The sequence below is a fragment of the Thunnus maccoyii genome, chromosome 13 (genome assembly GCF_910596095.1).
Source record: "Thunnus maccoyii chromosome 13, fThuMac1.1, whole genome shotgun sequence".
Classification (NCBI taxonomy): Eukaryota; Metazoa; Chordata; class Actinopteri; order Scombriformes; family Scombridae; genus Thunnus; species Thunnus maccoyii.
Genome location: NC_056545.1, coordinates 23,855,609 through 23,881,328, shown reverse-complemented (window position 1 = coordinate 23,881,328; position 25,720 = coordinate 23,855,609). Strand labels below are relative to the sequence as shown.

The following is a 25,720-nucleotide window of genomic DNA, read 5'->3' as shown; positions in this document are numbered from 1 at the left end:
TAAGTGCAAAGATAACAGAATCTACTCTATCAGACATAATTGACATTTGCAACCTTTATCATGCTCCCTCCAGGCTTTGTGGGAATGAGTCTGCATCTGGATTGTGGCCTGTGACATTTAGACAACAGTTAGAGCAATTTCAGCAGCCATTAAAGCACTGGTTGTTGCTGTAAATCTTTCTTCTTTATTTGGATAGATTTCTAAACATAATGTCAATATGTTGAATTTGAAGGCCCTGAGAAATGTATTTTGTCTATCAGCACCTTACTATTAGTGATGGGTCCTACATGAACTAATGATTTTTGAGTGTTACATTCTTCTGTAAATAATACTTAAAGATGTTTGATGTTGCTTATAGTCATGAATATTGTTATAGCGATTTGTTATTAGAAGATTAAGCTTAAAGAATTTGGCTGTTTTTCTTACTGTCAACAAATCTCATGTGCAGAGCCAAACCAACAATGAACTGATCCTTCTTACAAGTATTGTCTGTGTATTCAAAGCCTGATATATCTTATTCCTCTGTACCGTTGACCTCCATTGTTGTCCAAAAACTATTAAAAACAAGTCAATGAGTCACACCACTGCACTGGGTTGACATGTTCCGACGTCCCTGAAGAGATTCACAAGCTCTTGACTTTGTATTACATTATGAATTTCTCAAAGGACTTCACTACAAAGTCAAGAGGTTGTGTTATGTAGCACAACAAGCTAGCAAAGCTCTGTAAATGGAGCCATGTTCCCATGTATGCACAGTGGCGTCTGCCATACAAGGAACCTCTCTCCTGAGAGTTACGATTTCATCGCTGTTATTACTCTTTGGAGTCGTTGGTTGCTATGGTAGTCACTCATTTCTTGGACTGCACTGTGACTCATTCATGTGTTTTTCATAGTTTTTGGACAACTACAGGTCTACGGCAAAGAGGAATAAGATATATCAGGCTTTGGATGCACACACAATACTTGTAAGTAGGATGACTTCATTGTTGGTTTGGCTCTGCACATTTGTTGATTTGTTGACAATAAGAAAAATATAGAAAATCGCCAGCCAAATCCTTTAAGTTTTTAGGGGCACTAAAGTGTCAAATTCAAAGTGACTTGAATAATTGACTTGAATAATTCATTTTCAAAAGCCAATAATTACCATGGCAATTTGAACAAGGGCTGGGCGATATAGACAAAATCAAATATCAAAATATTTTTGACCAAATATCTCTATCAATATTGCGACAATATATACAGTCTGAATACTTGTCTGCAGCTCAATGTTTGAAAGTGCTTGAGGTACAACATATATGGAAAAAATCACATATAAATATTTTTGACCAAATATCTAGATATTGTTATTGCAGCAATATTGTAGGGATGACTATTGGTGCTTTCACAAAATATCTACACAATGAAATTTTTGATAAATAATCATCAGTAATGTGGATATAATGACTAAATGGAGAAGGCAAACAATAGAAGAGATAGAACAGTCTAGTAAGTTCAGGAAAAGACAACACTTATGCCATATCACAATATTACAGTATCCAAAATCTAAGACGATATCTAGTCTCATATCACAATATAGATATAATATTGATATATTGCCCAGCCCTAATTTGAACCATTACTGGTATAGCATAATACAAGGTATTATAAATCCCATTGCTTTTTAAAATGCTGATCATGTGATCATGATTGTTGATTTTAGAGGGGTGGCCTGTTAAGACAATTTGGAAAACAGCTGCTTGTTAGTGTTGATTTGACGAGCAGTTGCACTGCCAGCTGCAGGGACTGTTTACAGCAATACCTTTTTACTAGAGTGAATATGATTAAACATTATGTCACATGCATACTTAGTTGAGCTGTATGAGCTCCAAAATTGTGATGAAAACATTTTGAGCACTAGTATGTATTACTGCACATTCAGATAGGGATATTGACAAAGTGGTTATATTTCAAGGTTTGCTGACATGCATTAGATGAGGTTATGGAGTCAATATCACGAGTGCATGCCATTGTAATAATAACATCATCAAATGCATGGTAATTATAGCTGCAGGCTCTTCATTGATCTCTGGTCAAAAAAGGGTGATTCCCTTTCTGCTGCAGAATCATAGCTAAACCTTTAACCTGGACTTGAATCGATAAATCTGCAGGATTCCCCCTTCACTGTGAATGAGCACCATCAGTGAACACCCATTAGGCATAGTGGTATGAAATTCTGTCATTGCCTTCAAACTCAGAAACATACTGTATTACATAAAAAGCTACTGTGTTTGATTTGTGATGAGCTGATTGTTCTTAATATTAATTACGTTCAGAAAGCCAAGAAAATCTGGGTATGGATGAATAATTCATGTTTGTTTTTGAACCAGCCTTGTGAAACTGGCATTCACTAAATAATGTATGACTGTGTGTCTTTGATAATAGGGTTTGCATTAGAAGTAATATGCTTTCCTTCATTCCACAGGGCAGATTCTTGCCTGGGCTAGTTATTGTGCAAAAATTGATTTCCCTAAAACCCTATGTGCCAGAAGACATTAGTCAGCGTTGTCTGGAAGCCAATGCTGTACATAAGAAAGGGCCCCACATGTTGCTGTTGGAAGGTGAGGGATATTTTTTAATCTCATATATGCAGCCTCGGTAAATCTGATTATTCCTATAATGAAGAGAAATTGCTGAACAAAGAGATCAATAAGATTTAAAGTATACAACCATACGCAATGATGAGAGATGTACATTCTGAATTTGAATTAGGACCTCTGTTGAGTGGGGTTTATAACACCCAAATGAGATTTCCTGGTACTAAGTGGCAAAAACAAGAACCTTTAACAATTAGTATATAAGATATCCCCTGCTCACTGAAGCTTGAAGGCAAAGTGTGATGCACATATAATTCACTAAACCGTGTGTAATTTCAGCAAGAGCAGAAAGAATTGCTTTAATGAATGTTCAAACAAAGCAAGGAATTAATATGATGTGCATGCATCCAAACTTGTACTCGTTCAAAGGAAAATAAAACTGTCCTCTGGTAGAGGGAATCATTTTGGGAATACATACAAGAATTGCTAATCAGCACTGGTGTACTTTTTTCTTTACAGGTAAAATGAACAAATCTCACTAAATATTATATAACGCAATATAAAAAGTTTTATATTGAGTTCTTATGGCTGAATATTTTATTCCTTATTCTGACGTTCAGCAAAAGTAGTCTAAATACTTAAGAGTGAACAGAGACCCGGGGAAATGGTTGGATTTCAATTTGACATTTGTAGGTTTCATGATATTTTTAGATGCTCTGATACAAACAACAACATGACAAAGCATTGATCATTGTATTTGTCACAGAGAGGAGTGGGAGAGAAGAGACAGACAGAAACTGATTTCTGTCAAACTTGGCTTAATAATATGTCATGCTCAAATTCACAATTACAAATGCAGTGACATAGAACTGGTTCATTTTCCCCATTTATTATTTCAAAGCTGAGATTAATCACATGGAGGGAAATAATGACTAAACCTAATCACAGACTTCTGCTTCTTGCTTAGCAATAATTACAGTCAGACTGGCTGCCCAGCTATATGATTTATGACAGAACATGATGGATATTAATGGATTTTGTAATTGGTGCATATGTTTATGAAAATGGGTGTCTGCCTCTGACAATATGAAAAGATGTCAGGTAAAGCAAGACTTGTCCCAAGACTGGACGACTGAGGACAGCATAAAGACACAGAGGAGCCTGTTTTACTCCCAGAAGACCCATTTAAACAATTCCAATAAAAATGTACCCGCAATGTAAACACATTATAGGATCATACTGTTGTCTGTGCGGTGGACTAACGTATGTCCATCTTGTTCTACCCTTGTTAGTATTCTTCCTCAGAGCCTCCGAGCTTGAGGCATTATTTCCTACATGCACTGAAGTCAACATAATGCTAGGCATTTCAACAACAACAGTAGGCAATGGACACTGAATGTAATGAATGCAGTTCCAAAGTGAATCATGTGCCTTGTTGCACACAGAATGTGAGTATTTTCTTAAGAATGACAACAATGAATGGCATTTTTGGCTGGGAAGAAGGAAATAAAACCGCAGTAGGTGCCAGATGCTAGTGAAGTTAAAAAATGTTAAAAATGAATGTGGGTATCTCAGCCTGCAGCTGTTTCCGCCGATTGCTTTTCAAGCTAAAATGGTCATTCTAATAGACATTCAACAGGTGGAGCATGTTAAATGCAATGTTCTAAAACAATGCTGCCATAACTCAAACCACTGAAGCACCTTGACAATATCCTTGCGGAAATGACATGCCGGATATTGACAGGCAATCCTGGGTTGTGGCACACTTTCTGTAATCAAGTTTGGTGCCCTTCAGTAGACACATTGCACATTTAAATTTGGTAATGTGAGCCAACTTTCTGGCCTACAATTACACCACTTGAAACTTCAGGTTACACAGACATATGACTAATTTTACTTTGACTCAATAGAGAATGATAGTGAGAGAGAGAGTGATAGATAGTTAATGAGTGTTACAGGGTGAGTGGCTTTGAGTGACCTTTTAGTGAGGAGTGTGATTGTGTGACATGGTGATTGTTTTGTGATAATGTTTCTATCATCATTTTGAGTGTAGTTTTTTGAATTAGAACTGATATTAAAAAAAGAAGAATATTATCAAGAAGTGGTATTTGAGACAACAGAGAATTTGTCAGCTTTTAATACATTTTACTCTAGGTAACGGAACCTCTCCAATTATTGGAAATGGTCCTGGTGGGTAAACTGACTCTGATGGAAGGTGGCAACCAATACCTCCACGAGTACATACAGTAGATGATTGATTCACTAAATGGACAGAGGCCTAAACACGAAACAACAAAATGGCAGATTAGGCGAGCAACTCAACTTTAATAACGAGGCACCAAAAAAAATATGGTATTGTCAATCTCCAGTATGTAGCTAATTATTGCTTTGCTAAAGGTCAACTAGCCTGTGCAAGCTGCAGGGCATTGAAAGGAGCCTGTATTTCCCCTACCATTTCCAAACAAATGTCCATATGGAACAGTTAAATGGCACAATTCAGTGGTATACTTCTTCAAGGTACTCTGTGGAGTGTCTGACCTCTAGTAGCCCTATGGAGCTGAGATACAGTTATGTCAAGTGGTTTGACTGTGTGGCTGTAATGTGGCAAGAAATGCTACAATGAGACAGCAAAGGCAGGGAAGAAGTCTGCAAGCTAGTAAACATGGATGTAAATGATGCAGAATTTAAAATACTTAAGAAAACTGCTTTGCAAATGTTTTATGAGGATGGAAATGCATTTAAAACTTTTATTAGACCTCAAGGATACACAAAATGCATTTTGGTGAATAACACTGAATGTAAACATAACTTTTGTTTACATGAAAACTCCACAGGGCACAATTTCCTGATTACAATTCACCTCTCAAACAATACACTCTATGAAATGTTATATTTACTTAAAGGACCAGTGTGTGATTTAGTGGCATTTAGTGGTGAGGTTGCATATTGCAGCCAACTGAATACCCCTCTCCTCACCCTCCCCTTCCAAGCGTGTAGGAGAACCTATGGTGGCTGCGAAAACTTGTGAAAAATGTGAGAGGCCCTCTCTAGAGTCCATATTTGGGTTGTCCATTCAGGACTACTGTAGAAACATGGCGCTGCAACATGGCGGGCTCTGTTGAAGAGGACTCGGGCTCCGTTGAAGAGGACCCATTCCCTATATAGATATAAAGGGCTCAGTCTAAGGTAACGAAAACACAACAATCCTTATTTTCAGGTGATTATACACTAATTAAAACATACCTATTAATATTATATTCCATTGTGCTAGTTGCCACTAAATTCCACACACTGCACCTTTAATTTAGTTATGTCAACCGGTCCTAAATAATTAAGTTGAATAAATGAGAAAAAGAACAGAGAATTGATCATTACTAAATATTGTCAAGCAAATCTCACCAAACTATTCATTAAATGCTACATCATTCAGTTATGTGGAATTAACTTCACACACAACATTTATAACATTTGATTTACTAAACACAGTTACGTTAAATTTACCTAACACAGCTGAGTTGAATTAACATTGTAGGATTTTGTTGATTGTATTAAACATGACTGAACACTACATGCTCCATCAATGTGAGTGAAAAAAATACAACTTACTTCACCTGCCTTTATTTAACAGTGTCAGGTCAGAATAGGTTGAGAAAGGTGCTTCACAAAAATTACATCAATATATTTGCCATAATACATTATGAGACCAAAGAAGCAAATGCAGAAAGATTTACCATTTTGTACCATTTTGCCCTTAAGATCACATAATATTTAAGATAAAGAAAAATATACAAGACATAAATAATAAAAAAACATACAAAGAAATTAACAAATAATTGCGCTTTTTAATACTCTAGTGCATTGTCTGATTTATTTATTCTTTAAAAAGTCAAGAATTACTAGAGCCCAATTTGATGAAATTGCCATTTTTGTGCATTCAAACATCAGCCAATGCTCACAAGTGAAAAACTAGATTTCTTTTTTCTGCCAGGCCAGCAGTCCAAAATGCACATGCTCTCAGTTTACAGTGATATGAAAATAGGCAACTGCATTGAATAACAAATTACAGTTTACATGTTTGGCAGCTCTGGTTGATGGATGACAATAATCAGTAAAAAAAAAAAAAAAAGGATCAATTCTGTGTTTTGAGATCTTTTGTTTAGCCAGCAGTCCAAAATGTAAAAATGCTCAGTTTGCAGTGACATAACACAAATATCAGCAAATAATAACAAATTAGAAACTGCACATTTTAAGGTTAAGGCTGAGATGATTTAAATGACCAGAATAGATTAAAATTCTGTTTTCAGGTATTTTTTGTCTAACCAGCAGTTTTTAGTAATATGAAAACAGGCAGCAGCAAGTGCTAACAAATTACAAACAGCAAATATTTGGCAGTTTTGATTGAGGGATGACAAAAGTTCATCAATATTCCGTCTTAAGACATCTTCTTTTGTCTAGAAAGCAGTCCAAAATCCAAAGATGTTCACTTTGATGTGACAAAACATCATCAAATGCTCAAAACTGAGGAACTGGAAATAAATGTCACAACTGTTGAAATTGCTTTTTTGGTCCAATGAGGAGTCCAAAGATACTCAGTTAACAATTGTTCACTGAAACTAATCCAAGGTTCACAGTCTCATCGATTACAGGTGAGATTATTCATGTAGTCTGTTTTTTAGGACCTGCACTTTTGTGGAAAGCCTGTTACCCTCCACCTCCATCAACACTTTTTGAAGAAATTCAAATATGTATTTCAGAATCTTGGGTTAGCTCAAGTTTAGGCTGTAGATAAGGCCAAGCTGGACTGCACACCCATTTGCCACATCTCTAAGATCAGTGTAGGGAATTTTTAAAAAAATATCTGAGGGACAGCTTTTGCCCCCACTGCCTAAAAAAGAGTGGCTCACATACAAAATTTTGGGGTCACTTTTAAAAAACAGTAATTAGTGCATAAAGTTTCTGTTTTTAATTTAACACTGTCTCATTTGTAATAATTGTCTACATTTTTTAACTACAATAATAAGCTCATGAAAAACAAAACAATGCAGGCTGATTCCCTTTCAACAACTAAGATTTTATTTTGGAAGAGCCTTCAGTATAAACCACTAGATGGTAGCATAGTATAATGATTATGACAATATTTAATGGGGTTGATCTAATTCGATTTAGCAAAAGTTCTGGTTGGGGGGATAATGTCATATTCAGATCTCCTACAAGTCAAAACCAGTCTAACTTTGATGTTTTCATCATTGTAGGTTCTGGAAATAACTTCAGTTGAGGTTTTTTTTAGCATGCTTTATTTCATCTCCAAATTTAGCCCTGCTGACGTTTTGAGCATGGATGAAATAACACTATAGACTTGACTATCCAGCACTGCATTATTGGTTAGTAGACTGAAAAAAATATGTTCTAGGTTTTGGACTAAAAAGCTTACTACACTTGGTGCACTGAGCTCAGTAACGTTAGTCAATAGCACTGATCATTCCACAAGTCGGCAAGACCCACATGTAGGCTGTAACATTAACGTTATCTAGCCAACTTGCTAACACTAATGTTAGCTTACGTGCCAGATCAAACACATTTTAAAATCTCTAGTGTTAGCGTTAGCGTGTTAGCATGACGCTTGCTTGTTTGGTGACAATGAGCTGAATACTTAATAACATGTTCACTTCCTTTAACAAAGTGGTGATTAGCATTTAGTTGTCCAAGGCAACGTTTGGGTGGGTGAGCCCTACATGCTATACAGAAGAGGAGAGTCATCTTATTCACTTCTTCAACACCAAGCCATTCTATTTTCCAGTTTTTAATTGTAGAAGCGGCAACTTTTTTAGCCATCTTATTTGCTGGGGGTGGTGTTGGTGACAGACCAGAATTTGGGTTGCCTTCTTTGGTAACAGCTTTTTTAATGAGGTACCGGTCCATCGCATCAGCCAACTTCACTGCACGTCCAGGATTGCACGGCCTCTGCCAGGTATCATAACATCAGCATAGTGTGAACAACAGCACTGTTTGTGTGAGTGCGTGTGTTAGAGATGGAAATGGAAATGACATGAGTTTAATGAAAATAAAATCATGGCTTAATATAGGATTAGGATATAGTCCTAAACTTGTAAATATATTGTAAATATGATTTTTATTTTTTGAAATCTTGGGGGCAATTTTTGCCCCTCGATCACAATTTTTAGGGGCATTCTGAGATTTCTTGGGGCATTTTTGCCCATGCCCCTTGTTAATTTTGGACACTGTCTAAGATTGTTCACCACCTCCACTTCCTGAATTATGACGGCAACATCCTCAGGGGGGATCTGTCTGCTCTGCTCCATCGTGTCAAATGACAGAGATTCCCAAGACCATTTCCTCCATTCCTCTTCTTGCACCAGGATCGGTATCCTCAAAATGAAAGAAAAACATAGTATTAATTAGAATCTGTCATTCTCAATATGAATTACTCTAATTTATTTCTCAAATGTCTATAAATTGTCAGACTATAGTAAAAAGTGGCCATAAGAATTTCCCAAAGCCCACTGAGACATTTGGACAACACAGTATTTGAAGACAAAAGTCCAAAACCCAAAGATGTTGGATTTACAATAATATAGAAACAGAAAAGGAACAAATTTTCACATTTACAACAGTTGGGAGTTTTGCTTGCAAATATCTTTAAATAATATTATCAAAATAGTTTAACCAATTACTGTGGTCTATCGACTAATCAAATGAATCAACTTATTGTTTCATCTCAAACTAGAACATGGAAGATCTGGACTTGCACCGTCAGCATTGGCGAAATCAATTGAGCACAACCCACAAATACAGTGGACACAAGTAGGAACAGGTCTCACTAAATTCTGCCTGAAAAAGTGCCCAGTTGATTTACCAGTAAGAAATAGGAGTGCATTAGTTCCAAAGACATGTTTGAGCTGTAGGCAGCGAACAAGAATAAAAATTTGCAAAGAGGCAGGAGCACTTTGACAGTTGTGCAGCACAGACTTAATTCCACAAGCTGACATTTCAGCACACCTACAGTTATTCAAGACTTACTGTGCAGAGCACACCTCCTTGCAAGTGTGACCATGGAAGTTGCACAATGATGTTTGAGCTAATTTAGAAAAAAAAATACTATTATGTAGATTGTCAACCGGGGAACACAAACAAGTTGATTTTCACATTGTAAAATGTCTCATTCAGTATATATCTATGTTGTCATGACTCTCATCAAAAATGTTTGGTTAGACTATAGTTCATACTCTATGATGCATCTTACCAAATACTCCTTTATGAGGGTGTCAAGCTTTTCACTGATGTCACAGCAAAGCCCTTTTAGGACATATTCTTCTGTGGGGATGAAAAAACCTTGACAATCTACACACTATTACACAGACTATACCATGTTCACATTACACATGGTCCTGGCAACTTTTTTCAGCCTAAATATCACAAACTGATCACAAAGCACCGTATTATGACGGTGAGTTGCAGAGTCACTGAGTTTAGTTTCCAAAGAAACTGCTGCTCAGCTCTGTGGTTCATCTGTTAGGTAACTTAGTAATAATAAATAATGATGCATTTAATTTGTACTGCACTTTTCATTTGCTGTGAATCTCAAAGTGCTACAGCGTTAAAAACATATAAAAAACAATGAGTTAAGATGAAAGATGAGTACATGAAGAATGAATTGGAGCTAAGCTAATGTTAACTAATATATTCACTGAGCACTTTATTAGGAACACTTGTGCAATCTAATACAATCCAATACAACAGTTCTGTAATGAATTCTACTTTTACAAAGCTTATACATTTACAGCTTTTGTTGATGTCAGAAACATGATAATTCTACTTAATGTTGATTATTGGGGTATTGCGGATGGTGGTGGTGTACTGGAGTGCATTAACAGTGTGAGAGTTAAGCTAGTGACAAAAGGCTTTTCAAATCTAACATTGAGGTATATGACCAATTGCATAAAAGTCAAAAATATGCATCATCTGTTGTTGCTGTTAGTGCATCCATAAATTATTTTGTTGAAATAATTTACATACTTGCCATCAAAATTGATGGATGGCTGTAGATTGCAATAAAAACTTTCAACCAACGGTCACTGTGAGCACATGGTCCAGTTACAGTTGCAAGCGAAAATGGCTGCTAACATGCACATACTGCACATTTGCAGAGAAGTATGGAAAGCACGTTGGGACACTCTTTATTCAGTCCGAGTCCAGCAGTACGTTTTAAATATCTTGATTACATAGTATTTCTGTATACCTTACACTATTATGTTAATGCAATGAAACCTTCTTGTTTTGATGGTCAAAACTGCAGTTATTTAGTAGTTTCACCATAAAACAACTATGCAATGCAAACAACATCCAAGTTTCATTTCTTAGAGTGTAGGATACATTAATATATAGCATGTAATGATGCTTTTACAAAGTTAAACACATTTATGCTGTACCAAGTATCAACGTACACTTGATTCTAACATCCATGGACAATCATGTACCTTACTACCTTAGCAATGTCCACCTGACTTACACTAATGTACAGTGTACTATACTATAGGATATTAACATTATTGATCAGTGTATACTCAGCAAATAGTATATTACAATTAGTTATATTCTATTTGTTTTTTTTAACTATTTGAGTTAGTCTATTTAGCTATTGTACATAATTTACCCTTTAATTGTATTTGTTTCTTTTACCTTCCTTTTGTATTTTAATTTATGTCAAGTGGCTGCTGTAACACCTTAATTTCCCTTTGGGATTAATAAAGTACTCTATCAATCTATCATGCTACTAATGTTTGTGAGGATGGTGAGCTATTGGTTGAAGGTGCCAAAGCAAGATGAGCTTAGGTGCTCCTGAATATGACACAGCTGGAATACGTGAAATGACAAGTAAACATTTTAAATGTTACTTTTTTTCCTAGGTAACCAAAGTCACTCACTTACTGCGGAAAGTAGAAATATATGAAGGCTTAAGCACAGAACACACAAAACAAATACCAAATCCCAACAACCAACAGAGATTTTATATTAAATGCTGTAGGATTATTAGACTTCTCACTGCTCCTGGGCATCATCTCAAATTTTAATAACTCAAATAAGGCACTTTCAGGCATTTTATGACCTTTTTTTTTTTTAAAAAAAAAAAAAAAAGGTCATGGAATTTTATAAAGAAAATTTCATGATTCAAGACAGAGCAAAGCCTGACTGTAATCTAAGGCTAATTAAAATGAGAGGACCACATGTTTGCTCCAGCTATTTACTAAACATATCCCTTTGGCAATTAAAACCTCCTGCAAACATGAGCAATTTTGACTCCCCATGAAGTGAAATTCAGACATCAGTTCATGACATTTGGCTCATAAATATGGGTGGGAGTTTTGCAATGTGAAGGTGTAGCCTACATCACATTGCTGACAGTGCTAGTCAAAGGTAGCACTTTTGGTAGTTACATTGACAACAAACATAAAGAAATGATGAAATCCTATATAAATTCAGGTCTCAACATCCTCCTTCTTGCAACATACTGGTATTGTTGCTTGTTAATGGGAAAACTCAGCAACTAATCTGAGATAACTGACCACCTTGTTCTTTGTACACATGTTGACTCAGAAATGAGCCAATGGCACACCCTCAGAATTAAGGTTTAAACATTACACCTCTGAGTCCTCGCCTGTCAGCTGTTGCTGCCATGGAGCTTAACTCGACACGGATACCATGATAAAGTGGGACTGTGAGGAGCCTCCTCGACACTCTATTTTCCCCTCTCTTCTGTGATGTTCTTGGTGTTTTTGTTCTACCTTTCCAGGATTTAGGTTAGATCTACTCCATAACCATATCACCTGGCTCACTAGGAGGCTCACAAGCAACCTTCAGCTTATCTATGAGATGCAGATCCTGTTCTCAATATTCTACGTCCACATCAGGAGCCCTTTGTCTCTCCAGCATTCTCTGACTATGGTGAGTTCCAACTGGTCATTATTATTTTAGACAAAGCATATTTTACATAGTCAGTAATGATAGATACTGGCCCATTCCCAAACCAAACTCTAACATGCTTATGGCTGTAAGAAAAATCTAATATATTTAGCTAAAGGGACCAAAAGTGTTCCTTTTTTTGTACATTATGAGATTTATATTACTCTAACAATCAAATGGAGGTGGAGTATTTAGAGGTTGGAAAGAAATTAAGCCTCTGTCCCTGCACCCCTTTCTGGGAGCAGAAGCGGTGCTCTTCCTTTACTTAAGGTGTGTGTCCCATGCCAAACTACTCTTCTGCAGTGTGCGATAGCCCACTATGATCTTGTTTTGATGTCTTGTTTCCTGTGCTCCTACAGGGAGTTTGGGAAATCTCCTACCCACTTTTATGACAACCCCCTCAGGCTAACTGATGCACTATGTTACGGGTGTGTCATCTGTTAGGATTTAGCTTAACATTTTTTTTAAAAAAGGTCTTTATATATATATATATATATATATATATATTTCTCAGCCCGCCCTGCTTCAGTACAAGTGAGCTGTCACTCCAGCTGGGGCCCTTTTTTCCTTTACGCTTACCCCTTATGGTCTGTATTCACTATACACCACAAGTGGGCATTAAACGACATTGCAGAGCTAAAAAAGTCAGGCAAGGAATTTGAATAGACCATCATAGTCAGAATATTCCATTACATGTTTTTCTACCTGATTAGTTTTTTTTTTTTTGTTTTACTTCTCTATATGGCCAATGCGTTGCATCTGTATGTATGCATGTAGCATCTGTGTATTGACTCAGTGTTAGATGAGCATATGTCACCCACGCTGTAAAGTACATCCACAACACATCTCAGTTGTCCTGCTTGTTAAGGTAGAGGAAGAACTAGAGATCTTACTTAATGTTGTAACGTTGTTTAAAATGTAACCGAACAAACCAAACGGTACACCCATGGTTCCTTGCTCAAAGCTATGACGAATCTTTGCATGTGTTGATCTTTAAAGACTGACCTACTTCCAAAACTCACAGACAGGACTGTTTTCTGAAGTCTAGATGCTAAAACTGGATTCTGGCAGAGTCCACTGACAAACAAAAATTCTTTGCGAGTCTTCCAATGTTTGCTTCGAAATAACTTCAAGTATGTCCCATGTCCACATTATCCAAGGCTAGTAACATATCCAAGCACAATGTCAGAGGAGTCAATTTAGTTTTCAAGTGGGGAGATTATCACCTTATACTGTATATCTAAGGGATCAACCACAAAACCCTGACGTAAGAGCCCTGTGAAACTACAAGAAGACAAAATATCCAGGCAGCAAGTAAAAAACTAAGCACCACACAAAATTCACATGGACCAATATTAGCAAACTGGTTGATAATGGAAAAAAGTTAAAAGTCCTCAAAAACATCTATGAAGGAGGACTTGTACCCAAGCTAGTGTCATAGGTTTAATCACAGCTCAACTTAAGCATGATTCAGAAAAGGAACTAAAAGCAACTGATGAGACTTTAGAACCATGGACACTCCACCAGTCTAAACATGATATATTCTGTAGTTTTCCTGGTGGTCTTCCTCCTTGTCAGCTGTCCCATTTTTAAATTAATATAGTGTGAGAACACATGCATATTGTAAAGAACATTTTACAGCTGTTTATTATGCTTATGGGCTCATGTTGAACATGGAAACATATTTTTCATTGTTTGCTTTGACACAGTCAAGGCTAAAGTTACAGTAACTGAATATGCAACTACCTGTGCTCTCACTGGGCTGGGACTGAGTCCAGTTACTGCTTTCCCACCTGTCTACCCTATTCCCTTGTCACTTTATTTTCATGCCTGAATAAAGAACAATTACATTTTAAATGGTGAGTGGGCCAAACCATGATAGGACCCAGAAAGTGATACTACTCATGCCAAATTAGTCATGTTTACCTATTATGTCAGACACACTCTGGCACCTGGTCTTACCCTCTATCATATTTGAGTGCTAATGCCACACTAGTGGAGGCTGAGGGAGCCCAAAATATAGCAGACCTTCACTCTCTGCATCTAAGCGTCTTTTAATTAAAGGTCCAGTTAGTGTATGTAATATTGCACTCTCATTTCTTTTTATTTTCTGTTTCCTCCAGTGAGGGGGGCTGACCAGTGATGCCAGGCCGCGGTTGTTTCCGTGGTAATGAGCTGTCAAAGATATAAAGAACGCTGTTCTTTTTTCCTTGCATATCTCTTCTTTCCAAATAGGGACTGTAGACGAGAGAGCTAGTCTGGCAGCAGCATCTGTGGAGAGCATGCCCTGGGGATTCTAGTGTCACAGATGCAGTTTAAAAACCATGTGAATGGAGTGGTTTTCCCTAACTGCAGGCTGTGGGACTGGCATGATTAGAGCTTTAGATGTTGTCTATTGAATGAGAACTAGGTTCTGAGGTGGTCAGAAGGACCGGTCTAAAGAACTGATTTAATTTGCCAGCTTCTAATGACAAAAATAAATTCTCCAATCAGGCTCTGCTCTTTTGGGTTTGCTGATATGTTTCCCTCTGATTGTGCAAGTACTAATTGTCTCTTTCATCATGCATTTGAGCTCGCCACAAACCAGCATACTTCACCAGTAATATGCACAGTTATTAAGGATATACAGCTGAGTTCTTACTTTTGTTCTGTAGTTAGAAATTTAGAAATATACACAGTAAGGTTCAATTGATAATTATAGGCATCCCTCTCACACGCATGCACACAGCTTTTTATCATTTCATTATACTATTTCTAACCTACATAACTGATGGGGAAATCTAACTGAAATCATAATTCAGTTCTGAATAATGCAGATTACTTGCTTCATATCTGTAAAATGGTTTTGGAACCAGTGAAAAACACTGATAGAACGATGCAGCAACAACATCATGTGCAGACTCATGATTTACCTTAAATGGTGGCATGACCACCTACTATCATTCTAGCATGCACAGGACCATTGGCTTGAAACTGAGATAAGACTCAACCTAAGAAGCTATATTCCTTTGGCCCATCATCCCACTTATAATATGCATATGCAAGGTACAATTGGTCCCAGATAACCAGGTTGAAATGACTGATGTTCTTCAGCTGAATAAAGTGGATGAGGAGGTGAGTCATTCCAATAGAAATCTTCACTAGCATAAATCATAACTATAAGGAGACTGTTCAGTGAACAGTAATGGAACAAATTTCACTTTAGCAACACTTTTTTCACTAATACTATTGATCTGAATTCTTTATAAACATGAATATACCTGCCTGGTATATGAATATGTTAACTGCTCAAAAAAAAAAAATTAATTAAATTTCCTGTTTCAAACATTCTTTTTAGAATAGTTGCCAATTGTTTTGTTGATGACAAGGAATGCTCTAAATATGGACTGCTACTCTTTCCTAGGTGTTGACTTTGATGGGTGTTTGACAGATCATTATGAGGCAATTAAAAGACGAGAGAATGGCAATTGTTTGACCTCTGTATAATGCTGAGCAACGCAAGGAGTATTACAAGAGAAACCTGTCCATCTGACTGAATTTTCCACTATAAAATTAGTGAGGAAGAATAAGGATATTTATGTTCAGTACAAATTTGAGCCAGGACTCAATACAACACAAACTAGACTAGTAAATAAGATTTAATGCTGAATGCATCAGCTCCATGGTTGGCATTTTTTGGAGCGCTGCAACAGGTGAGTTTTCCAAATTAGTTGAGAATTGGCAGTAATGCTGTATTTGTTGCCTACACATACTTTTTACTATTATATCAGTAGCTTTAGGCAGATCGTGTAAACTATAACAGCTTGTTGGCATCATTAAATTAACCAGTCCTCTGTGTATTCTCTGCCTCAAATACAAGCATACTCACAGTGAAATACTGATCTTTTTTGCCATTCATGGGGTTGTTGTGCTGAATCCATTTGGTGCACATTATACATTAACCAGTCTAATTTCTCTGATTTATTGATACATGGTCAGCATTTCGCACAAACAATCTTTCCATATAGTTACATTTCGTGTTGTCATGGCAGGCTGCTTTGTAGGATTTGTAGTTCAGTTTGCAGTCCTTTATTTTGCGATATAGCCACAGTTTATGGGTATAAGACTCTTCTGTAGGACTGTTTTTAAGATATAAAAGTAATAATATCTTCACATTAGCCTACAGTACCATTCCAAGGAAGGTTAAATCAAGAGCAACTGGACTTGGTTGTAGATACTTGAAGATGTTTCTCCTCTCATCAAAGGGGCTCCTTCAGTGTAAAGTGTAAATGACATTGTTAGAGTTGTCACATGAGGCCACATGTGAATGGTTATTAAATCTCCTGGGGAGAGATGAAAGGACAGCATTGTAGGTTGAGGATAAGTGGTGTCGTAGACCTCCTCCTCTGTTGAGGGATGGTTTCTCTGCTTTGATGTAGATAGCCTCCTTCAATCCTCTTTCAAACCATCTGTCCTCCCTATCCAAAATATGTGCATTGTTGTCCTCGAAAGAGTGTCCCTTATCTTTCAAGTGTAGGTAAACTGCTGAGTCTTGACCTGAGGAGTTGGCCTTCCTGTGTTGAGCAATGCGTTTGAATAAAGAGGCTGACGGCTTACTCCAGAAACTTAAATCACATCTGCCCAGTGCAATCCTGGGGAAGGTCACTGATTTCATTGAGAAGGCACAACTATCTCAACATACCAAAAGCAAGGAAAGACAAACATCGAACATCCAAAACCTACAGTCATGGGCCGGTTACACTAGGAAAGCAGAAGAACTTATCTGGAGGCAAGAGCCCTGTTTACAGACAGATTTCTGTCACAGGTGAAATATTTGTTCTGTCATAGTCCTTTTATTTTACCTTTAATGCAAAGAAAAAAAAACATTTTACTCTACCACTGCATTTCTGCTTTTCGCTTTGTATACAATTAAAGGGCAAAGGAAAGATATGCTTGTCGTGCCAGACATCAATGCTTGTTCCAGCTTCCCACAGTTGTATATGCATCAATGTATATGTCTATTTTCTCCAAAATAATCAAAGGTATGGCATTTTTATTTAATGTGCACTTATTTCTCTGTAGGGAAGGGTACCGAAACCTGGTATAAAATGCGCCCTGGGGCTAAATTATTAAAGACCGAAGTATTGATAAGCTCTGACATTACCGGTTCTTTTATCGGTATTTTTTAACGTTTGGGTGTAATTTATTATCATGCTCCAGCCTCTCCTCCTCTCTGTTGGGGCTGAGCTCCTATACACACACACACACACACACACACACACACACACAGACACACACACAAACACACATACACACACACAGAGTGAAGTCAGCGAACAGCAGGGCAAAGGTGAAGTGAAGAGAACTCGAGCTGACAACAACTACGCCCATTACTGTAAGTGCAATAAAACCTTCAAGTAAAAAGCCAATACTTTATCAATACACCTGTTAAACAGGCATAAACATGTAGAAAAGCGATATTTCAATCTGCTCTGTCTCCAGTCTCTCATCTATCGCCACTATGTTTTATACCAGGGACACACACTGCCTGCATGAGCAGCATGTGTGTTGTGGAGTCTCTTGCTTTTTCGGCACCCATGTTAACAGGTTAGAGCAACCACATAGCCTGAGATTCAGCATCTTGCCTTTTTTCCGTGTGATGTACATAGTTCTCAGCAAAAAAGATGATGAAAATCTGTTATAGTGCGTATAGTCATAGTGTGTATAGTCATATTGACATCATACGAGCAACATTACGCCTTTCACTATAGTTTCAATGTCTATATCTGTAGAATATGTCACAGACATGAAAAAAATATGAAGTGTCACCACTGCAGGTCAGCCTATGCAGTGCACACTGGGACAGGGAGCCTTTCTGGTGGGGAACTCAAGTGTGGAGAGTCGGTGACTCATGGAGCTTCTTTTCACAACTCCTGCTCGTTTTCTGTGATATTAGTCAAACCGGGACTCTTGCCTGTTGTTTAACCTGCTTCCAGACGGAGATTTGGTGTTGTTATTTTTCTTATTTTTTGTCTGTTTCCCTCCTGACAATTAGTTTGGAGGTTTGTTTGTCGAGTGTGTTTGGCTCGTTTGGGGAATTTGGTGTCCTCTGGAGGGATTTTCTTCACTTGGAGCGGTGACAGCAGGGGTTTAACTGGTAGAATAATCAATATAATCAATGTTAAAAAAAAAAGTCCTGTGTGAGGAGTGTATGTGGCTGACACAGAAGTAGCCCCAACCAGACCCCACCATGCCCTTCAGAAAGAAAGCCGCATTCACCTCACTTATATTATTTATTTTTCACAATTGAGCACACACTTCTAAACATTTTCTGTCTAAACTAAATATAAATTAAATTTATAATGTAATGATATGAAAAATTTTATTATTGATAGCCATTTTCAAAGTCAAACTCTATGTACAATGATAGGGCTGGGCAGTCGCAGCGCTGCAGCAGCAACGCTGTCTGTGCAGACACCACATGCATGCGAGCTGCAGCAGTTTAGCAATGCACAGGTACCTGCTCAGGTAGAGGTAGACAGTGTGGCCCAGGCCTTACACAGCATGCTAGCTTGGCTGATAGCGAATTGTTACAAACAAGCTAAAACAAAAGCTGTCTGTATGTAACTGTTTAGCTTAGTTTACCACCAATATTAAAATTTGGCAAATTCTTGTAAACTTAGCTACTGGCTGAGATTGCAGCCCTCCTCCCTCAACCAGCAGCAGAGGGAGGAGGATAGAGGACAGGAGGAATGACTGATATTGACTGATGTCTTCGTTCTTCATTGTTTCTAAACTTCACTCTGTATTTTGATGCCAGCATTATTATTTATTTTACTGACATTTTAGATTTGTTTCCAGCGAGATATTATTGAGTTTATGTAGTGACTTTGCTGTTGTAAACATAACTGTTGCTGCTCTAGAAACAACATTTAATCATATTTAAAATATAAATAAATTCTAATCCTGTTCTGAATTTATTCTTTTTTAAAAAAGCAATTATTATTAAAAGCAATTATTCAGTAATGAAAAAGTACCAGTACAAGAACCATTGATAAAGAACCAAACTGATAAGGAGTATTGATAAGACTAGTTATTGACCGTGTGCAGTTGGAATAAAAGACAGTGTGCAGTCACATATATTCATATGACATTCACAAGAAAACTTTTTCTTTTACTGACTGATGTAGAGTTTGGTTGCCTTTAGAGTTGACAAAGATACAGTACAGATATTTGTATTATTTTTATTCTAGAATATAGTTGGATAGTTAATATAATTAGGCCTACAAGTTTTTTGAGAGGAGAGACATAGGACTGCTTCATCACTAGTAGTATATTTTTTGAAGGTAAAATGTTTTATTTTATACTTTTCATGCATAAATTGGTGCCTTTGCTAGAGATAAAAAGCATGGCCAGATTGCACCATTGAAAAAAAGAAAGAAAAAAAAAAATCCAGGGGGGCATGGCCCCAGACCTCCTTAGGTGACTTTGCACCTTCAGCACTCGTCATTTTACTGCACAACCTGGACACCAGTGAAAAAGTTCAGCCAATTTTTTTTTTCTCACCAGCACCCATGTGTGGGCAAAAGAAAGATAATTCCACACTGGATGAAACATACCACAGATGGGTGAAGAACCTGTCAGACAGGGAACTTACCCAATCAGCAAGATGTTCTAGCCAAAGGATTAAACTTTGCCATCACACCACAGCATTTGCCAGCAGTAGACCCCATCACAGCAACAGAATCAGCCATAAAGGAAAATTACCTTGACAGAAACAGAGGCAGAACAGCTCAGGTTAAAGGTGTCTGCGGCCCTTTCCAGCACAAAGGCACCCCCTTCCAACCATCCAGGAAAGGAAGGCTGTGACGTCAATGAGCAAGGACCAAAACATCACCATCCTACTTGGTTGATAAAGGAAGATGCTCAGTAGTCCTAAACACAGCAGACTACCATGCCAGGGTCACCACACTAATACATATGAAACACTGAGGCAAGATCCCACCAGTGGATACAAGAAAAAGGTCATAAAATGTTTACAACAGCTACAGAAGGAAAAAACCATCAATCGTGAACAATATCATCGCTTGTATCCTGGAGAAGCCATCCCATGCATGTATGGGCTCCCAGATTCACAAAGAAGGAGCCTCCCTCAGGTCCATTATCAGCAGCATCAACTCAGTTACTGACATTATTGCTAAACATATATCTACCATCTTAGCCCCCTTGGTTGGTAACACTACTCATCATATTCAAAACACCATGGATTTTTGTGAACAAGGTTTGAGGTTTGAAACTGAACCGAGATGAAACCATGGTGTCCTATGATGTGACCTCATTGTTTACATTGAAACCACAAGGAAATGACTGCTACATGACAATACGCTTAACAACAGAACCAACCTCAACCCAGACAAGAAACCACCATTAAGCAAACGCATGGCACACAGGAAGGCCAACTCCTCAGGTCAAGACTCAGCAGTTTACCTACACTTGAAAGATAAGGGACCCTCTTATAAGGACAACAATGTACATAATTTTTATAGGGAGGACAGATGGTTTGAAAGAGCCTATATCAAAGAACAGAAGCCATCTCTCAACAGAGGACGAGGTCTGCGAGACCACTTACTCCCAACCTACAATGCTGTCCTTTCATCCCTTCCCGGGAGATTTAACAGCCATTCACATGTGGCCTCATGTGACAACTCCAATGACTGTCGTTTACACCTGGCCTCAGGTGACTCTTAAAGACTGTTGTTACATCACCCAAGAGCACTAACAAACCAAGTGGTATCAATGACCTTGATAACGACCCCACAAATGTTAAATACCTGGGACTCCCGGCAGTCAGATAGAACTGAAGAAGCCCCTTGGATGAGAGGCAAAACGTATTCAAGTATCTACAACCAAGCCCAGTTGCCCTCGATTCAACCTACCTTGGATAACCATGATCTGTATGACTGAGAATCTTAATAGACATCTACAGAACTATTGACAGTCCAGACTGAAAATGAGATAACATTATATCAAATAAAACAAAACACAAAAATATGAAAATATATTCAAAATCTGGAACTCTTGACACTGTGATGATCAGTGCTGGCAGAAAATACAGAAAGTGCTGCTGCTGCTCATCTCACAATGTCAGACTGTAGTGGAAATCAAATTAATTTTCCACCCGGGATTGCCATATCACTGACCAGACAAGAATGATGTATTGCACTTGATATTCATTTTCCATCATCTTTGGCAATCTTTGCACTTTTCGGCTGGCTAATAGAGGTCTTTTAAGAGTAGGGACATCAACCATTTCAAATTCAAGATAACCACTTGTTATGTAATGCCTATCTGGGTGACTGCAGAAATGTTTTTCTTTTTAGAAGAACCCAACTTTGACTTTTTACAAGCCAGTGTATGGTGTTGGCTGATTATAATCATTCATATTTTTAACAAGGTACAACAATAATAAAAAGGATAATATTCCAAATGCTGTGTTTGACACTGTGACTTTCTCTTAAAAGCAATTAACAGCTCAGGAGTTAATTCAGGCATACAAAATCAGTATCAGTGTCGGTTTATCACAATCTGACTGATAAACCATCGCTCCTTCTGCAGTCCAGTACGGACGCTTAATTTCTGCTGCACTTGACAATACAGAGAAATCCTTGAATCCGTTGTTTGTTGCAGTTGTGGCCACCCTTCTCATAAAAGATAATTAGATTTTGTGTTATGAAATATATTGTGAATTTTATTTCACAGTATGATTTTGTTTTAATTACGATGGAAATTTGCAAGTCTGAGTCTGTTCAAGTGGCAACAGTAGGATGAGTGGGATGGTGGTGACAATGTACACAGTCACACCATGACATGTGGGCTTGAGAAAAAGAGAAGACAAGGAAGACATCATGAACTGTTGCTGTCAATTCGGTGTGGCCGCCAATCCACAGGATGGGCTGATCCTTTGATATACTGTGCCATAAATATGAACATCAAGCTTTTTTACTATAATTAACGGTACAAACTTGTCATATGTAAGAACAAAATGAAAAGGTCGAAACTCATCTCTGTAAAAATAACAAGTCTTTTTATACCTTTTCAGAAAATATAGACCTCTAAAGTATTGTAAGCAGATTTGATGTCAGGACAAAATAAACAGATGGCCTCTTCCTGCATATAGCCTCAGGAGAGGCAGTGACAGACATATCTCCAACAGTGAACGCACATAGTCTTACACTGTGCAAATACACAGAATGCATGCCCCGGTATGATACTCCCATGGGGAGGATATGTAAAGCCATGCTCATACCAGTGTTAGGCTTGATTGACAAACACACTTCATTAACACTCATTCCTTTTCTCAGCTCTTTAATGCTGTTTGGTTCAATATTTGTAGGCAGCCATGTAACCTGGAGGAAAACAAAAGGAGAGGATTAGTTTTAGATTGGTGCTTGCGACTAGCATAACTCATCGGACATAAAATATTAAACATTTGTCGATTTGTTTTTTTCTCTTTTTTTTTTTAAACACAAGTTATCCATTGACAAAAGTTGATACATAATCTATTCTAGTACACCAAAAGCAGTGCACTGTATATTCATTTTTCTTTATAATAGGCTATACTGTGGTGGTTGATTACTGAATTCTTGCAATGCTCAATTTTACATGGTATTTCTTGAATATATGTGAGTATAAAGAAACATGGTATATTTAAAAAAGCCATAAGTCAGTCTAAGTGTGACTCCATTGGAATTTTGCATTAGTCTGTTGTAGCCCTTATATCACAAAAATCATGATCAGTTTCACTAGCAGATTGTCTTTATTGCAGGATCCAAGTCAGGATAGACAAGCAATGAGCTTTCATAATGAAAATCAAAGAGTGTTGTGTTTTATCTGTTTAAGATGAGGGTTTAAATGAGGGTTTGAGAGATGTCCTCCACATCAATTTATGTTTTGTGACAGACACTTGATATTACCAATGAAGCAACGAGTAGAACTCAGTCTATGTACACTGAAGTAAACCTTTTAATTCCTCTTTTACATTACCATTAAGCCAAAGGGTTGTGAGTGAAAGTTATCATTTCAAATCCCTGGATCCTCTTTCCTTGTGAGGCAGTCACCATACCGCAGTTGTACTTTGCTGCTGACAGGTGTGAATTTGTGACATTACGTAAGTGTGAAGCGGGACATTTTTAGAAAATGACATGGATATTCAGTTGACGTTCCCTTAAAAAAGATAACATAAAGACATTCAACAAGCAGTAGATGATGCCTCTTTGTGCTTTACCTGGTCCTGATTTAGGACAGAGTCTTCTCCAAATTCTGTACAACAGAACGTCTCCTCCTCATGTGATATGTGAGCATTACCTACCTCATTATTTATATTTTACTTGTTCAAACGTTTGTTCTGAACCTGAAGTACAACCTGAGTTACGACAATCGCTAGTCAGGTATAATATTTTTAGACAATCTGGGTTCTAGCAGACAATCAGAATTTAGCATGCCCAAAGTAAAAATGTGGGCCCACTAAGTCAGTATTGGGCAGGTTGAGTCTTCAAGGTTAATGATTCTTTTTAAATGAGTATATGTAAAGTAATTACACATTCCTATTTATTAGGTTTTAATGTTTGTTTTAATGTTACAGTATTATACAGGTTAGACCAAACTGCTCATACGGGCAGTATTAGGTCTACAGGACAACATGCATATTCAGAAGTTTTGAGACATGCATTTTCAACAACAGATGTGCAGGTCTGGGAACTAATACATGGAGTCATTAATAAAATGACAACCTGAAAGGTACATCATTTATCAGTGAGTTAAATGCATAGTGAAGAGAGAACATTTATTATTTTCAAACAATTCCTTGTGTAGGTCACCCAATTTTTATGGAAAACTTGACACCACTTCGTGAACTTATTTTTTTTCTTAAATTATTAAAGTTGCACTACATGGGTAGGAGTAAATATTTGAGTGATTAACACTTTCAATTTGTTGTGCTACAGGAAATAATAATGTAGAAATGGGTCCATGTAGAAATAGAAAGTTGGTACAGGTTGTATGGATCATACTACACATCTCTTAGTTACTGTGTGTGAACGTTTGCTTTATGGCCTGAAAGCACACAGAGGACAAACAAATTCTGCTTATCTGATCCGATTGTTTGCTGTTGTGTGTATGGATTGTTCCAGAGCGCTGCCACCAATTACTTACAGGCTTGTTAGCTGGCACCACAGCTGTTAGGCTCACCTCCCCTCCAGACATAGTGGGATGCTTATAGCATCAACAGAAATGTGGGCTATTATCTGCTGTTATGTTATCAGACATCCAGTGGTATGCTTGTAGGGCTGACACCCTGAAGCGCATTGCTGCTGTTAGCAGAATTGTTAGTTTAACTTGATAAGATAGCAAAATTGTTTTACGTATAGTTGTATTTTATTTATTTTATGTGTATGTGTGTGTGGGTGTGTGTGTGTGTGTGTTAGCATGTGTGTTTCTTTTGCATGCTTTGGAAAGCAAAGTATGGCCATCAGCAAAGCTCCAGGGGTCCAGAAGTCTGTGGGATTAGTTTTGACGGCTGTTGCTTTCTTCCTCTTCACTCAAGATTTTATTTAGTTAGTTGGCTGACTGTATTCCAGCAGACGGCTCAGTCATGACTTCAGTTTTCAAACAAAAAAATCAAACAAAAAAGCTCAAAAATGTTTATATGATGGTATCACTGTACATTAATAGCTGCCATGAAACCAGTTTATTAGCAGTTGATAAAAAGCTAGTAAGTGTACCTTGAACTGATAGTATCTGATGACACAGTTTTACATCTGAGTTGTGAAAATATGACATGTTTGATATAATATAGAAAGCTTTCTTTACACCTGTCAGAAATTGTATTGTATTTGTTCAGTATTGTATTTGTCATTAAGAGATGTATGCCAACATATAGTATATGATGTAATTTAGGACAAATGTGCTAATTACTCATTTATTTAGGATACCTTGTTTCTGATACCAGTCTGTACATCCACCTAGTAAAGAGTCGCTGTACTGCAAAACCCATGTTTTTGCCACATCTAGCTTATTGTTTTGGTTAATCGGCCCACACACAGACTGTATAGTTGCCTTCCAACAGCTCTCACCAGCCAACTGTAAGTTTGGTTTATAGTGTGTGGAAGTCTGAAAAACATTATAATTAGGCT

At 37.5% G+C, this 25,720-nt stretch overlaps 1 protein-coding gene across 13 annotated transcripts in view; it reads left to right on the top strand.

Moving 5' to 3' along the window:
* Positions 1-25,720, top strand: part of pcdh1a (protocadherin 1a) — a 223,645-nt gene that overhangs the window by 64,496 nt on the left and 133,429 nt on the right. For 8 of the 13 annotated variants that reach the window (XR_006099473.1, XR_006099477.1, XR_006099478.1 and 5 more), the window contains exon 3: positions 12,382-12,533. The exons of 4 other annotated variants lie outside the window; for them this stretch is intronic. The gene's annotated coding sequence lies outside the window, so the exon portion shown is untranslated. Of the gene's footprint in view, positions 1-2,461; positions 2,598-12,381; positions 12,534-25,720 lie in introns of all 13 variants that reach the window. One more of the 13 variants, XM_042430099.1, reaches the window with a different exon arrangement.